A 16,479-nucleotide genomic window follows, 5' to 3' on the forward strand; every position below is an offset into this window, starting at 1 on the left:
TGCCAGCAAGACAATCTCTGAAGGCTAACAGAAGACTGTTAAAATAAATGGCCTGGGGTGGGGGTGGGGACCAGCAGGAGGAAAGGCAAAAAGGCACTGGCCAAGCACCCAGTTCCCCAGTGTGGTGTTCTGTATAAGAACAGTCCCTGTAAGGCTTTCGGCCACGCGCTGATTACTTGGTCTCCAATTTGGAACTTTTTGGTGAGGATTAGGAAGTGAGAACTTGTCCGGAGGAGGTTTCGCACCAAGTGGCAGGAGGGGCTCTGATGTTTCAAAAGCCTATGCCATTCACAGTTTCTCTCTCTCCCTCCCTCCCTCCCTCCCCTCATCTTGAATCCCTCTCCCTCCCTTCCTTCTCTCTACCCCTCCCCCCTCCCCGCCTTATGCTTTGGGTCTCTCAGCTACTGCGCCAAGCTTGTCTGCTCCCTGCCATGCTCCCCAACGAGAGAGTCAAGGTCTCCGTCTCTGAATCTGTAAACCACAGAGTTAGATGGCTTCCGTCATAAGTTGCCTTGGCCATGGTGTTCTGTCATGGTGATAGAAAAGTAACCAAGGTGCCCAGTGAAGGCCAGAAGCTTATTTGCCAGGGGGGTGGAAGAGGAGGAAAATGCAGTCTTGGGGGATGAGGGGGTGTGGCTTTTAGGGGACACGAATGAGTCTGAGGGATGGACCACAGCCAGGGTCAAAGTTCACTATACTCTGGCAGGGCAGGGCGTCAGTGCTAGGCAGGCCTCCTGCCCCGTGCACCAGTTTCCCCCCAGCTGGTTGGAAGGGGCAGAAGTGAGAAGGTATCTTCTGGAGGAGCCATCATTCAGACACACATCAGAACCTCAGAGAAAGCCCTCCTCTGCTGTTTCTCAGGTGCTCTGTTTGATGTTCAAGTCTGCATTTTGGGGGGGTGTTATCTATTTCTGAACCCCAACAGTACAACCTTCAAGTAGACAGGAGGATAGTTTTGATTGACAGTAATGTGGCGTTTCTAAGACAGTAAATTACAGCTCTAGACACACACACACACACACACACACACACACACACACACGATGTAAGGAATTATCTGTGTTAACTAGTTTGCTTTAACCATTCCGTATTATTTACAGCTATCACCATATCACATTGTAATCCATAAACATACACAATCATAATCCACCAGCCAAGAGTGACAATGAAGGAGAACAGCAGTAAGTTGGTAGTTGACATAGTATGGAATGAAGCCACCGACTGAAAATTATAAATGCAACAAAAACTCAAAATAAGAACAACTGTTAGCAGAAGGACTGAGTACACATAAACTAAAATTTCCTTTAAAAAAAAAACACATTTGTTTACTAACCATGGGCATTTGTGGAGGAACCAAGGTGTCAATTCTCTTCTTCTACAGGGGGCCTGGGACTTGAACCCAGGTCTTCAGGCTTGGTGGTCAGTGCGTTTTATCCACCAGGCCATCTCGCCCCCCTCCCCCATCCTTCACAGCAGGAAGTCAGTAGGTAGTTTCAGAAAACACTGCATCCAGGAGCATGTTAGCCCATTATTTAACAAGACAACCAGAAGGACAAAAACAGGCAATTGAAATAAAACCCTGGAGACACATAAGAGATTCAGCTGTGGGGGGCTGCTTATTTTCCTTCTGGCCCTCTTCTACCCGCTTGACGTTTTGTTTAACCTGGGGCATGTATCCCTCTGGCTGCTGTCCCTGATGCCTGGACACAGCAGTCTCTGATAGCTGTACTTCAGTTTCAAATTAAGTTCTAACGAGAGCAAAACTAAAGGGATGTAGCAGGTAGCTAGAGGCATAAATGAATAAAGCATCACCAGGTGGGGTCCTGACACCGTCCACTAGAGGTGATTAGGGTGGCTTAACTGGGAGTCCCGCCAACAAAGGTAAACTCATCGAAGGAGTTGGGGTGACATTCAGCAGAAATAGAAGGAGAGTTTGTGTGCTGGCATTTTTATACAAGGGATAAACAGTAGTAACCTCTGTTAGTTCACCTTTTAACTGTTCTCAAAGCTATGATATTTTTTAAACACCCCTGGCTGTTTTCCCTTCCTACTTTCAGAGCTAGCCTGCTCCAGAACAGGGAATTTCGGAGGGCAGATGGAAATAAGCATGTTCCAGGGCTTGGAGATGGCTCCGTGGGCCTGACAGCTTGTTGCTCCGTCCCTGGGACCCACAGGGCTCCAGCAAATGGTTCTCCGATCTCCACACGGACGCCTGTGGCCCAAGCGCACTTCTCTCCCAGACACCCCCCTCATAAAAGTGTTCGAGGGGGGCTCCTAGAGTCCGCTTAAGCTGCACACGATGTACTTTACAATGACGGGATCTTTTTTTTTTTTGCCATCAGCTACTTAAAATCAAACCACTGGAGAGGCTGCGCACAATGTGGGGCGACGGATTTTCCTGCTCTAAAAAGTTCCTCTGTAATGCCCTGCTTTACCCAGAAGCCACCAGAGTGTTTTCAGAGCCTCGGCTAGACCAGTCTCTGGAAAGCAGCTTTGAGAGTGGTTGGGTGGGGTGGGACTTCTGACAAAGGACCCTGGTTCATTGGCATAATCCTCGGGAGAGAGAGCTGCCCAGCAACGCCTGTGGTCAAGCCATGACAACCAGCTGGGAGCAGCCTGGTTGCAGCCCGTTGGCTGTCACCCTTTGTAGCATCGGCCTCAGTCAGCTTCTTTCTCATTCGGGCGGAGGAGAGCACACTGCCTTGAGGGATAATGGATGCTTTTAGCTGGAGAAAGGGCCGAGCCTCCAGCCACTAGCTCACTCAGCTCTGGCCCTGCAGGGGGAAAACATTCACATCCCTGAAGTCTTGATATTTCAACCGGGCCAGCTCCTGTTCAGACGGCCACATTAGCTACTGTGTTATGAGAGCAACAGTTACATCGTGGTTCTGCCTTTTAATTCAGCTCCTGTATGTTTCCTCTTAACACAACATCGCTGTCAGGTTTTAAGTTTTCTTTGTGCCCCAGAGTAGATGTTGGGATCTCTGCTTTCAGTGCCAAATAAACCTGGTGGGAGCCCGGCGAGGTTGAAGAGCCCTGCGGTGCTCCAGGGACATGTTTTGGAGGTGTCCCTGGGAGTGGCTGGGACTTGGATTGCTAACATAACTCTATTGGGCAGGGGGGAAGGAATCTTCAGTAACTCCTTGAAAACAACTGGCGCACTTAGGGCATTAGCATGGGGCTTGATAAGGTTTCTCTTCCACTTGATAGGTCTGCAACCGCGAGCAATTTCAAATGACTCCTTTAAGTTTCTTTGGTATAAAATAGAGGTAACAGTCTCTTCTTCATCTTTGGCACAAGACTATCTGCAAAGCCTTCTGCTTCCATCTCTATGGGAAGTACTTAAGTGATCCGTCTGCTTTGAGGGTTCCTGTGCTCCCCTTCCCTTCTCTGTCTATCATGACGACCTCTTGGTCAGCTCATTAAAACACTCACTGTCTCAGTCTGCTTTGGGGGGAACGAGGCTTTGCTTGATTCAGGAATTGCAAATAAGAGTCAACCGAGGTATTAAAACTAAACTTTTGTAATTCTAAAATAACCTTTTGAGCCTGGTGGTGGTGGTGGTGGTGGTGGTATACACCTTTAATCCCAGACAGAGGTAGAGGGATCTCTGTAAATCTGAGGCCAGCCTGGTCTGCATAGTGAGTTCTAGGACAGCCAGAGCTACATAAAGAGACCCTGTCTCAAAACAACACAAAAACCCTAAAGATTGTTTTTATTTTATGTGTATGAAGCATTAGCCTACATGTATGTGGGAGTACCATGTGTGTCCTTAGTGCTCTCAGAAGCCAGAAGAGAGCATTGGACCTCAAGATTGGAGTTACAGATGGTTGGGAGCTGCCATATGGGGCCTGGGAACTGAACTTAGGTTTCTTATAAGAGCAACCAGTAAGTACTCTGAACCATTGAGCCATCTCTCCAGGCGCTAGATTTTGTTGCTTTTAGTAATGTTTCTATTTTTTTCCCATCAATTCAAGTTTATTTCAGGGCAAACATTTGATCCATTCATAGTTCGCTTGCTACTAGTTAATATCTTAATCTGGTTGAGCAAATTACCTTAGATAAAACCCATACTCTGCCCTTTCCTTGTTCCGGGAGAAAGGGCTGAACTTAGTGTGTCCTGGTCAGGCCTGGGATAAAAAAAAAATGTTACGTGAATGGTACAGGTGTCTCAGGTCTCATCTGGCCTTTACCAGCCTCAGAGGTGACTGCCCCATGTCAGCTTGGCTACTGCCTGTCCTGTGGGTGAAACTGGTCTATGAAGTAATTCATGGCATGGTCAGTGCCTTTGTGGGCTGGCACCTTCTGTTTGTCTGAACCCATGCCACAGCCACACCCTCACACAGCAGGCCCATCCAAGTTCCTTCTCTTACCCTTGTCTCCTGGGGACCCACAAGGCTTAGGTGTAAGGATCCAGGCATTATGCTGGCCTTCCCCTGTCACCTGGCAGAATGCACTCAGGCAGTGCCCTGGTCAGCCCAGGGTTCCATGGTTGCATAGTAGTCTGCACGCAGGTGCAAAGGACCCCTTTGAAAGAAAGACCCTGCCTCCACTTATGCTGTCTATCCATTCTTCTCTTTTCCCATTGTTCCTCTGGGGCAGACTTTTCCTGTCTCCCTCTTCTCTTCTGTCCTCTGTCTCTGTGTTTCTTTACCTCTTTTCTCTTTTCCTTCCCCCCTCCCCTTTCTAATAAAACTTCTCACTTAAGCTCTGTTTGTCCCTGCCCTCCCTGCCCTCGGTCACCCTCACCTGCCTGCCATGGAATCCGCCAAGGTTCCCCTCGGGCTTTATCCTAACATTCGGTTCTCAAGGCAAAAATCACCTCTGTGTCTTCTCCAGTCTGGGATACCCGTGAGGGCTTCCTGGCGGGACTGGTGACTTTGGGAAATGACACTTTCTGCCTTGACCATGATGCTTCATGACCTCATCTCAACCCAGAAAGAGAAGTTGGTAATGGCTGGTTGGTATCCCCTCACTTCCTGGTGTCTCCGGCAGCCCTAGGTAGAAGGCGCAGGCTTCTTCCCGTCTGAAAGAGCATTTCCCTTGGTCACTTCCTCCCTCTTCGGGAGGTGATTATTCCCCTCACCCTAGGATAGAAGGACTCAGGAAACAGAAGTCGGCTTATCATAAGGAAACAGGGCTCTTTCAAAGACCTTGCATCTGTTATGAGGAAAAAGGGGGTGTGTAGGACCACAGTGATTTGCCCCATCAGCAAAAAGGCCAGGGCCTTGTGGTGGAAGAGACCAGCTACTGAGAAGGTGGCAGGGAGCCCTGGATACTCTTGGAGTTGGGTACTAGATGCTTCGGAGAAGCTGGTGGCTGCTCCGTGTGGTGCGTGGCTCTCTGATCTTTTCCTTGCTCTTGCGTGTAGAAGCACCAGGTAGCCGGATAAAGAAGCTGACCCAAGTAGGAGAAGGCTGTAGAGTCATCCCACCCATGTGGTTCATCAAGGATTCGCTGCGTAATGTCAGCATTGACTGAAGGAACTAATTCTGGCTGTTACTATTGACTCATCCTTTGACTTGTTGAGTTCCTGTTTTTTTATAAAAGTCTGGGTTTTCCTCCTCTGAATATGTCTGATGATCAATAAACAGATACCCAGCCGGGCGTTGGTGGCGCACGCCTTTAGTCCCAGCACTCAGGAGGCAGAGGCAGGCGGATCTCTGTGAGTTGGAGGCCAGCCTGGACTACCAAGCGAGTTCCAGGACAGCCTCCAAAGCCACAGAGAAACCCTGTCTCGAAAAACCAAAAAAAAAAAAAAAAAAACCAGATACCCAGATATTTACAGTGTAGAACAATAGGCTTCACGTTGTCTTTGTGAGGGGTGGCTACGGGGCGTGGCTAAGGTCTTGACTATGCTAAGGAACTGCCGCATCATTGAACTTTAACTCTAGCTCTTGTTTTTTGAGATCAGGCCTTGCTGTTTCGGCTGATGGCCCAGAAACACAGTAATAAGAATACTTTCAGAGAAAAATGAAGACAAGGTGGGGAAAGGTAGTCGCTGGTTTGCTACAGTGGTGGGACACCTCGTGAGCCAGATTTGTACACATTTCACCCCTGGCCTTTGCCAAGTACGTTGGCCCCTAACTCTGCCAAGGATCCTCCATTGTCCTCTGTGGCATTTGTGTGTGTGCGCTTCTAGAAATTTCTTCCAACGGCCACATCTGAAATGGAGCTAAGGATTCTGCTGCCAGATATTGCTTTAGGGGGTAGAGTTTGAGTATGAAGGCTCCCCATTCCCCCATTCCATTCTGTTCCATTTATTTATTTACTTATTTATTTATTTGTTGTTTTTATGAGGCGGGGTCTCTCTGCATAGGCCTTGGCTGCCCAGGAACTCGCTATGTGGACCAGGCAGGGCTCAGATTCTGAGCTTCTCAAACCACCCCTGGCTCCTCTCTCCAATCTCTTAACCATTGCTTAAGTGAGCCCTACCTCTCTGCGGGATGTGCCTGTCTTCCTGAGGTCTCTTAGCCAAGTGACAGACCAGCCCAACTGGAATGAGCCTGTCATTAGAATAGTTTACAATGTTCAGTCTTGACCCAGGTCGGAGAAATAGCTTTCCCTAACGGGCCTCCACAGAGCCCAGAGCAAGTTTTCTGTAGCAGCAGGACCCAAGTCTTTATTTTTTAGACTCTTTAACTGCCTGACCTGATCTGTGACTTAGTTCTAGTTAAGAGGCTGTGTTAAGAATTAGAAACCAGGCATGGTGGTGCCCACCTTTAATGCCAGCACTCGGGAGGCAGAGGCAGGTGGATCTCTTTGAGTTCGAGGCCAGCCTGGTCTACAAGAGCTAGTTCCAGGACAGCCTCCAAAGCCACAGAGAAACCCTGTCTCAAAAAACCAAAAAAAAAAAAAAAAAAAAGATAGAAAAAGAAAAAAAGATGTCTAAGAGGTCACCCAGTAATATAATGTGGCCTGGTTTTGACTGGACTGTTGGTGTGTGGCACAGGCATACCTCGTTCCTTTCACCCCCTCGGTAGAAAAGCTGAGGTGGTGAGAATTAAGAGCTCAGTGGTGGAGCCTTTGCTTAAGGAGCATGAGGCCTGGGTTTCTTCTCTAGTACAGCAAAGAACAAGAAGGGGGGGGGATAGAAGCTGGGAAGAGAATGGCCATGCACAGGGCCTGCAGCCCCAATGAACACCCACCTAGTCACCAGCATGGAAGGCTTGTGTTTAGATGGGGACACAGAATCTTCCAGGCTGTAGCCTAATTAATGTATGTATCTTGTTGCGACTATTTCTGAGAGACTCTCTCCCCTCACCTCAGTGCTGGAGATAAATCCAGGACTTTGTGTACGCTAGCTAGGCAAATACTCTACCACTGAGCTATATCCAGCCCATTTTAAAAAGTGTGTGTGTGTCTCTATGTCTCTGTGTGTGTGTGTCTGTGTGTACCTCTATGTCTGTATGTCTATATGTGTCTATGTCTGTGTGTATCTGTGTGTGTCTCTATGTCTGTGTGTTGTCTGTGTGTGTGTGCCTATGTGTGTCTGTGTTATCTGTGTCTGTGCGTCTGTGTCTCTATGTCTGTGTTATCTGTGTGTGTGTGTCTGTATGTCTGTATCTCTGTGTCTGTGTGTCTGTGTATGTCTGTATGTCTATGTGTCTGTGTGTCTCTATGTCTGTGTGTTATCTGTGTGTGTCTGTATGTGTCTATGTGTCTGTGTGTCTCTATGTCTGTATTATCTGTGTGTGTGTGTCTGTATGTCTGTATCTCTGTGTGTCTGTACGTGTCTGTGTGTGTCTCTGTCTGTTATCTGTGTGTGTCTGTGTGTATCTGTGTATGTCTGTGTGTGTCTCTATGTCTGTGTATATCTGTGTGTGTCTCTATGTCTGTGTGTGCATACACATTGCCTACGGAGGCCAGAAGAGGGTGTCTGGTCTCCAGGAGCTGGAACCACAGGGAGCTGTGAGTCGTCCACCTCTCTTCACAGTTGATTGATTGTTCCACACCCGGCCCCGCCCCCATTCATTTTATTATAAGTGGTCAGTAATCATAACAGCACCAATGAATAACAGCTTGTAGTAAATCTGTAATGCATGGGGGCTGGAAGCTCAGCCAGGCCTTACAGTCAGGAGATAAGGAAGTCACCAGTAAAGGAGGTTGGTTTCTATGTCTGTGCACCAGATTTCTCCAATGTGACATTGTGAAAGAGACATTTGGCCTTCATTTCCTGGCGTACAACTACAAAAAAAACCCTTGGACTCTCCAAAGGATAAGAAGAAAAAGGATAGTGTCCTGGTGTCGGCGATAGGGTGAGATTTTCTCTGGGGGAGAAAGATGTCAGACAGTATTGACTTGTCTAGTAGACTGGAAGGGGAAGTTGGGATAATGGTTGTCAGTGATGGGCGTGACCACACCCAGTGACTGGGACTGTTTCATGATTCGTATGCATGCCCCGAGCCCTCTGTTTACCTCCAAACCTGTGTCAGGACCCCAAAGGTGAGCTTGGATTAGGAAGAGAGTTTACTAGGTCTCTTCGGTTTTTTTCCCTAATGTGTTGGCAGGAACCAAATTAGTTTTCTCTTTCACTACTACCTGTTTCTTTACCTGCTGACTGGGACAGGTAGCTGAACCTTGCTTGTGAAGGGCTTCCAGGATTTGACCTAACAGCTCTGGATCTGATGCCTCCTCAGCAAGTGTGACAGGTCACTGTAGGGGCCCAGCTCCTGTACTAGGGCCCAACATAACTGTTCCCAGAGTTTTAAGTTAACAGTGCTTGAGCTGCTGTCCCCTGCCCAAAGGGGGGAAAAACTATGCTCAGTCAACTCTTCCCTCCCCCATGGCCAATCAAAAACAAGAAACGATAGAGAGCAGAGAGATGAGACTAATGCAGAGCCACCTTGCTTCAAGGCTCCGTCTTGAACTTTAGGTTTACATAGAGGGAGACTAGAGGGAGGAGAGGTGTGTAATTAGAGTCCTGGTCTAGGTGTGTCTTGTTCATCTCCTGTCTCCCAGGTGATCTAAGGAAGTCCTTGTTGCTTGAGGGGACCGAGTAGTTAGTTAGTTCTCCAGAAGGCAGCCTCACCTTCACAGAGAGCTGCCCTCACCTGGGGAAAGGAGCCCTCTGTCCTGTCGGGGTGGGGGTTGGGGAGGAGGTTCTGTCGTTTCTAGAATACAAAGGGTCACAGGAGGGAAAGTTAAGGACAATGATTCATCTCTGTTGCCTTTGGCAAAAAAAAAAAAAAAAAAAAAAAAGCAAGGTGGCCTAGAGTGGAAGGCAGAGGCCAGACTTTCACCTGCTCCTCCTCCCCGGAGGCTCAGGCGAGGGGTTGCTGCTTTTTAGCAAAAGTGACTTCTTGGTGCCTTGTGTCCTTACTGGACCACGCCGGAATAGAGCCATTCATCCTAACCGGAACTGAAGCTTCAAAGGAGCAGTTTCCTTAAAGGACCAGTTTTCTCCTCAAAATTGGAGGTTCCAGTCTCCTCCAGTTGGCTCCAGGAGGAAGTGCTTTCCACTTTAGCCCTCAGAAAAACACTGATCTGGTGGATGCTAATCAGGTGTTCTTGTTTTTCTGTTTCCTTGTTCCCGCCTCACAAACCCCACCAGTTCTGCACGGCCCCGGGGAGGGCGGGTAGCTCCTCATTCCTTTCAGAAAGGAAAAAAAAAAAAAAAAAAAAACGGAGACTTGCTCTCCATTCATGAATCTCACACTAAACTGTGACTAAATTCACTGTGGGCTTTTTTTTTTTTTTGACAGTGCACAGTGAAGCCTGTAGAAAACCCAGTTAGGGCAGGGTTCTGGGGTGGGGGACTTTGGGAGGGTGCAGGACAGGGCATCCAGAGGGGTGAGGCTTTGACTCCTCTGAGTCCCTCACCCTGAACACCCTTCCATCTAGGGCGGTAGTTCTCGGTGCTTCTCAATCTTCCTAAGGCTTGGGCCCTTAATACAGCTCCCCCTGAATGAAAGGTTGTAGGGTTAGGAGGTTTGGTGAACCCCACCACCCCACATTTGTGTTCTGTGTGTGTGTGTGCACGCAGAACAACTTACAGGAGCTGGTTCTGTCCATCCATCTGCCGTGTACGACGTTTTGGGGATTTAACTCGGGTGTCTGTCATCTCACCTGTACACAGGTACCTGATACTTTTGACAAGGCCTCGTCCTAAGAGGTTTTCCCAAAGGCGCACCTGCCGTCATATGAAAATGCCTGTGAATGTGATTGTTCGGTACAGCACTGTATATAACTGCAGTCCAAACGCTCAGAAGAGAGAGTTAGAACGCCTTCGGTCGAGGTGGTGAGCTGCTGAGCTGCTGAGCTGCTGTAACCACACTGGAAGGAGCCCTTGCCTTTAGCTCTCTGACAATGGAGACAATAGATTCCCAAAGTACTGGAATATCCCCCCCCCCCGGGATCTTACTTTAGGACTGTGACACCCGAGGGCAGCCGGAGGAAGAACTTGTAATCCAGGAAGGAGTTTCCCAATTGGGCTGCTTGTCAGTCCACCTTGCAAGACAGATTGGAGCCAAGACAATGATGGACCAAGTGATTCCGGAGACACACCTCGACCAGGAATACTTAGGTATGCAGTCCTCCTGACCTTTGTTTCAGCTAAACTGCTTGTCAGTCACCTGAAGATGGACATGAGGAGCTACTGGACCTCTTTGCTTATTCCTTTTCCCAATGTAGCTACTTGAAGAAATATTCTCTGCTTTTCACTCTGTTTGTCTCTTTATTTGGCTTATGGTGGACAGGTGGCCAAGCCTAGCTTATTAGGATTGCTGGGGCCTAGTCTTTGACACTGGTAACATTTAATATACAACTGTAAAAATAAGTAAGACTAGCCAGGCGTTGGTGGTGTCTGCCTTTAATCCCAGAACTCGGGAGGCAGAGGCAGGCGGATCTCTGTGAGTTCGAGGCCAGCCTGGTCTACAGAGTTCCAGGACAGGCTCCAAAGCCACAGAGAAATCCTGTCTCGAAAAACAAACAAACAAACAAACAAAAAGTAAGACTTCTATAGCCTGATACAAAGCGTTTTCTAATATTTACTATTATTATTATTACTGCCAGAAATTGAGCCCTAGACACAAATCCAGAATACAGAACACACACACATTTTTTTTTCTTTTTTAAAGACAAGATCTCATATAGCCCAGCCCTCTGTGTAGTGGAGTGTGACTTTGAATTCATAATCTTCCTGCTTCCAGCAGTGACCTACAGGGTTGGTGGAATCTGTGGTTTTGACTGCACTCTGGGTGAACCTTTCACTTAGTGAAGACTTATGAGTTTTGCTAAATGTACAAACAAAAGAGGAAAACTGTAGAGTTGGAAGAATGTGCTGGGCCGGGCACAACATGGAGTAGGAATAAAAAAGCTAAAGCTTATTTCAAAAGAATAACACTCAATTGAAGAGCATGGAAGGCAGGATTAACGGAAGTAAGTTTTAAGTAGGGGTGTTTTGACCTAAACCCTCAGACAAAAAGGAGGAAACAAAAAGGAGTTAATTATCAGTGGTGGCGTTGTTCTCTGCAGTGACCTGCCTGCCATGTTCTAGGACTAAGTACTCATTACCTGGCGGTAATGGGAAGCAGACTTCTCACTGTGAGAGGAGAGGCACAGATACCACAAGTGGGAAATGAAGTAAGTGCGGTAGTGCTGGACTGAAATAGGAAGTATAGAATAAATGTGTGCCCCGCTCTCTCCCCCTGTACACAGACACACACACACACACACACACATAGATACACAGACACACATATACATACACACACAGATACACAGACATACAGACACAGACACACACATACAAACACACACATACACACAGACACACATACACACAGACACACAGATACACAGACACACATACACAGACATACATATACATACACACACATACAGACACACACAGACACACATACACAGACACACATATACACTCAGACACCCATACACACACATACACAGTTACACAGACACACATATACACTCAGACACACAGACACAGATACACAGACACACATACTCACACACAGATACACATACATACATACATATACACATAGACACTCATATACACACACATACTCACACAGATACACATACATACTCACACATATCTTTCTCTTCCTCATTTAACACACACACATGCACCCCTTTTCTCCCCCCCTTTTACACATACCTCTTTCCCCCATTCACACACCCCTTTTTCTCTCCCCCCCTTTTACACACACACACACACACACACCTCTTTTCCCCTCTTCCCCTCCCCCATACCCATTGCTTTTTCAGATTGTTTTGACAGACTCCGAATGGCCTCAAACTCCCAATCCCCCTGCCTCAGTCCTCTAAGTACTGGAATTATAAATGTATAGCTCTTTACTGGCATACCCTGCTTGAATTTGTGATTTTCAACATATAAAGGTGTGTGTGTGTGTGTGTGTGTGTGTGTGTGTGTGTGTGTGTGTGAGCTTCTGCTGAGAAACCCAGACACAATGATGGTCCAGGAGCAAAGCAACGCATCTGCCTCGAGCCCAACTTGGTGTCCATAAATGAGTCTTTTCCATTGCGGATAGCTAGAGCTTGCTGGGTAAATGGCCAGTTCCAGGGTTTGGGGCTGGAGCAGGGAAAATGTAACATGCACCTGCACCTGAAACGTATTATCGCACCAGACAATGGGAAAGTCTTCTAAGAATGGTGAAGACCGATGAGGAGACCGGTTTGGGGACCGTTGGCTACAGGATGCTGCTGGGGAGAGGGAGGCATCCATCACATCCACTTTTCTTCCCTCTGGTGCTGGGTCTGCCAGTTTCAGGAGTTCCCTTGCCCAAGGTTGCATGAGCCACTGCGGTTAAACTCAGTGGGACACAAAACAAAAAGGCATGAGGGGGCTACTCTGGGAAAGGACCCAAATTCCCTTCCTAACACTCATATAGTGGCTCACAGTCATCCCAACTGCGGTTCCCAGGGATCCAATGCCCTCTTCTGGCCTCTGAGGGTACCAGGCACACACAGAACACAGGCACACATTCAGGCAAACCACACATATGCATAACATTTTTAAAATCTGTAAAAAAAAAAGACGTGAGCATGAACGATGAAGGGATTCGTAGGGGAGAGGAGGGACTGAAGGGGGTGATGGGAGGGGATAGGGGAGTAATCAGAATACATTGTCTATATGAGGTTGTCAAAGAACAAGCTTAATAAAAGAAAGGGTTTGAGGAACTCCCTCTGGGCAAATCTGATAGTTTTTACAATAATAACAGCAGTCGACGGCTGATGTACTAAATGAATCGGGATTCCAAGCATCCATGCTCCTGTAAGTAAACAGTCAACTGGAGGGAACGCTCTCCCCACTGTAGCTAGAGTGCGCAGAAGAGTGGAGAAGAAATGACGGAAGTCGTTGGCACGACGAAGGACTGAAGGACAGGACACCCTATTTTGATACACTTGATGGATTTACCAACCACAAAGGTAAAAATAACACCCGTGTGACCGAGGCTGACAGTGCTGGGATCACGTGCCACTTGGCACCTGCACTGAGAAGGGGGTGAGGTCGTCTTTTGGAATGTGACTGTCAGACAAACGCACAGCTTCAGTCTACCTGAGAAGACACCAGGAGATGCCAAGCTGGGAAGGGAACTCTAAAACAGGAGGCCTTGACTTCTGAAAGACGCTGAAGTTACTAAAGACAACTAAGAAGTAACCCGGGTTTTAGAAAGCCAGAGAAGCCAGGTGGTGGTGCACGCCTTTAATCCGAGCGCGCTTGGGAGGCAGAGGCAGGAGGATCTCTGAGTGAAGGCCAGCCTGGCCTGTTAGAGGAATTCCAGGACAGCCAGGGCTACACGGAGAAATCCTATCTCAAAGAAAGAAAGGACAGAAGGGAGAGAGAGACAGAGGGAGGGAGGAAGGGAGGGAGGGAGGGAGGGAGGGAGGGAGGGAGGGAGGGAGGGAGGGAGGCAAGAGAGGTTAGTCAAACACAACCAATGTCTGATCCTTATTTGAATTTAGGAAAGTTTGTTTCTGATGATGGACATTATCTGATAGGTAGAAAATATAACCGGTTGGTGGGTTAGAGAACAGCTTGGAAGCGGCGGTCCTAAGTTTGTTACGAAAGGAGAAGTTGTGTTCCTAGGGACACACACTGAGGTTTTTAGGGGCCAATGGACAATGTATCTGCAATACGCTATCACATAATTCAAGGAAAATAAAATGCACATGTATGAAAAGGATTGAGTAGGGGCGGAGAGATAGCTTGATGGTTAAGAGAGCTTGCTGCTTTTCTGGGGGACTCATGTTCAGTTCCCAGCATCCGCATTGGGTGGCTTCCAACTGTTTATAATCCCAGCTTGACTGGATCCGATGCCTTCTTTTGGCCTTCTCAGGCACAGGCAAATAAACAATAAGTCTTTTTATTTTTAAGAGGGGAAGGGGAGAAAAGTAGCTGTGTGTGTGTGTGTGTGTGTGTGTGTGTGTGTGTGTGTGTGTGTGTAAAATCATGAACCAAACTGTAGAGTCTGGGTGGTAAGGAGTATGGGAGTCTTTGTACTATTCTTAAGTTTTTCTGTATGGCTGAAATTACATTAGTGTTAAACATTATGAGCTGGAGGCCAGGCATGGTGGTGTACATCTTTAATCCCAGCACTCAAGAGACAGAGACAGGCAGAGGGTCTCTGTTGAGTTCCAGGCCAGCCAGGGCCGTACAGTGAGATCCTGTCTCCAAAAAGTAATTTCTTTCCATTTAATGAGGAGCCCCTCTTGAGATGGGGAGATGGCTTGATGGGCACAATTTTTTGCTTGGTGCACAAGCGTGACCTGAGTTTGATCCCCAGAACCCACCCTAATGCAATGGAGTGCGCCCATAATTCCAGCGCTCCTGCAAAGAGACAGGAAAGAATCAGCCCAAAGTTTGCAGACCGCCTGGCCTGGGAGACTGTCCCAGAAACAAGGTGGAGGGAGAGAAGACACCCCCCCGTGTGTGTGTGTGTGTGTGTGTGTGTGTGTGTGTGTGTGTGTTACAGAAAAAAACCGAGGGAGGGGAAAAAAGGGCTTTTGTCTTTTTAAAAGCATTTATTTGAGAGGGTGTCCATGCCCACTTAAACCATGAGATAAAATAAAATTTTCTCCCCTAATTGCTTCTGTGGAGCATTTGGTCACAGTGACTATCCAATTCCCAGCACCAGAAGGAAAACCAAGTGTGTAGAGATGTGAATGTGTTTCATCAATCAAACAACAGGGCAAAACCGATCAAAATGGTCACCTAAGTGTGCCGAGTGCTGGCAGAAAGAATGGAAGTGGACATCTAATGAGCCTGTCCAAAGCAGGCATTTTATCTCTTTATTTACCTAAGTAATGGGCTGCTAGAACTTGAATGCTAAAAGAGCATTCAAGTACCAAGGACAAAATGTAATTGTTCTCTCTGAAGTAAATGTTTGACCCTAGAAGCAGAAACACCTTTAGAAAAAGACAATGGAGCGTATCATTCTGGGACTACCCAGCCCTGTTTCTAAGTCATTTTGGCTACAGAGTTCAGAGCTCCTGATCAGGCAAGTTAGAACACTGATCATAAAGGCTGATCCAGGAGTCATATGATGTCTGGGGTTTACAGCAAACAATAAAAGTAAGAAGAAACCTTGAGGATGTAGGTGAAGGAAGTCAGTTCAAGAGTCAACAGCTCAGAAAAAAAAAAAAAAGAGTCAACAGCTCTGGGGCCAGTCGGGTATCTCAGTGGGTAGAGCGCACTTTGCACAAAGCCCTATGTTCCGTTCCTACCTCAGTAGGGAACCAGGTGTGGTGTTAAACGCCAGTAACCCCTGCACCCTGTAGGCCCAGGCAGGAGGACTGTCATGAGTTCAAGGCCAGTGTCTGTCTGTGTTATATAGTGAATTCCCACACCATCCCGAGCTATAGGGAGCAAAGAGGAAAAGGGAAAAAATATATATATAATAAAAAGTTAAAAGAGCAAACAAAAACACTCTGGGAATGACAGTGTCACTGTATCTGGGATCACTCATCTATCTTTAGGATTTCCTGAAAGTAAGAGGGCTGGCTGGCTAGGAGCATGCACTGCACTCCCAGAGGGGGGAGAAGTCACGGCACCTCCATGGCAACTGGCAACCAGGTGCAGCCCGGTTCCAGAGGATCCAAAGTCCTCTCCCGGCCTCCGAGGGCACCAGACACACATGTGATTCACAGACACACATGCAGGCAAGACACCCACACGCCCAAAAAAAAACTTTTTAAATTAAAAACAAAAAAGGAATTTGGGCTGCAGAGATGGTTCACAGGTTAAGATGGTCCTGCTCCTGCAGAGACTCAAGTTCAGTTCCCAGCATGCACCTTGGGAGGATCGTGACCACCATCTCCAAGGACACCTATGCTCTTGTGCGTGTACCCCACCCCCCACACATACACATAGGCACATAATTTAAAAAATAACGTAGTTTACTTGGTACAGGGCTTGCTTCACGGGCACGGAATCCTGAACTTGATGCCTAGGTAAAGCAGGTTTGCAGACCTAGCGCTTGGGAGTAGAGG

At 47.6% G+C, this 16,479-nt stretch overlaps 2 long non-coding RNA genes across 2 annotated transcripts in view; one reads left to right on the top strand and one right to left on the bottom strand.

Moving 5' to 3' along the window:
- Positions 1-10,335, top strand: part of LOC121142691 — a 26,813-nt gene extending 16,478 nt beyond the window's left edge. The window contains exon 7 of the long non-coding RNA XR_005879719.1: positions 10,079-10,335. This is a non-coding gene — a long non-coding RNA (uncharacterized LOC121142691). The remainder of the gene's footprint in view (positions 1-10,078) is intronic.
- LOC121142693 lies at positions 8,016-11,740 on the bottom strand. Its single transcript, XR_005879722.1, has 2 exons — positions 10,364-11,740; positions 8,016-10,132 (listed from the first exon to the last, which is right to left on the bottom strand). It is a non-coding gene; the product is annotated as an uncharacterized LOC121142693 (long non-coding RNA).
- Positions 11,741-16,479: the final 4,739 nt, after the last annotated feature.

The sequence above is a fragment of the Mesocricetus auratus genome, unplaced genomic scaffold, assembly GCF_017639785.1.
Source record: "Mesocricetus auratus isolate SY011 unplaced genomic scaffold, BCM_Maur_2.0 Super-Scaffold_100010, whole genome shotgun sequence".
Taxonomy (NCBI): Eukaryota; Metazoa; Chordata; class Mammalia; order Rodentia; family Cricetidae; genus Mesocricetus; species Mesocricetus auratus.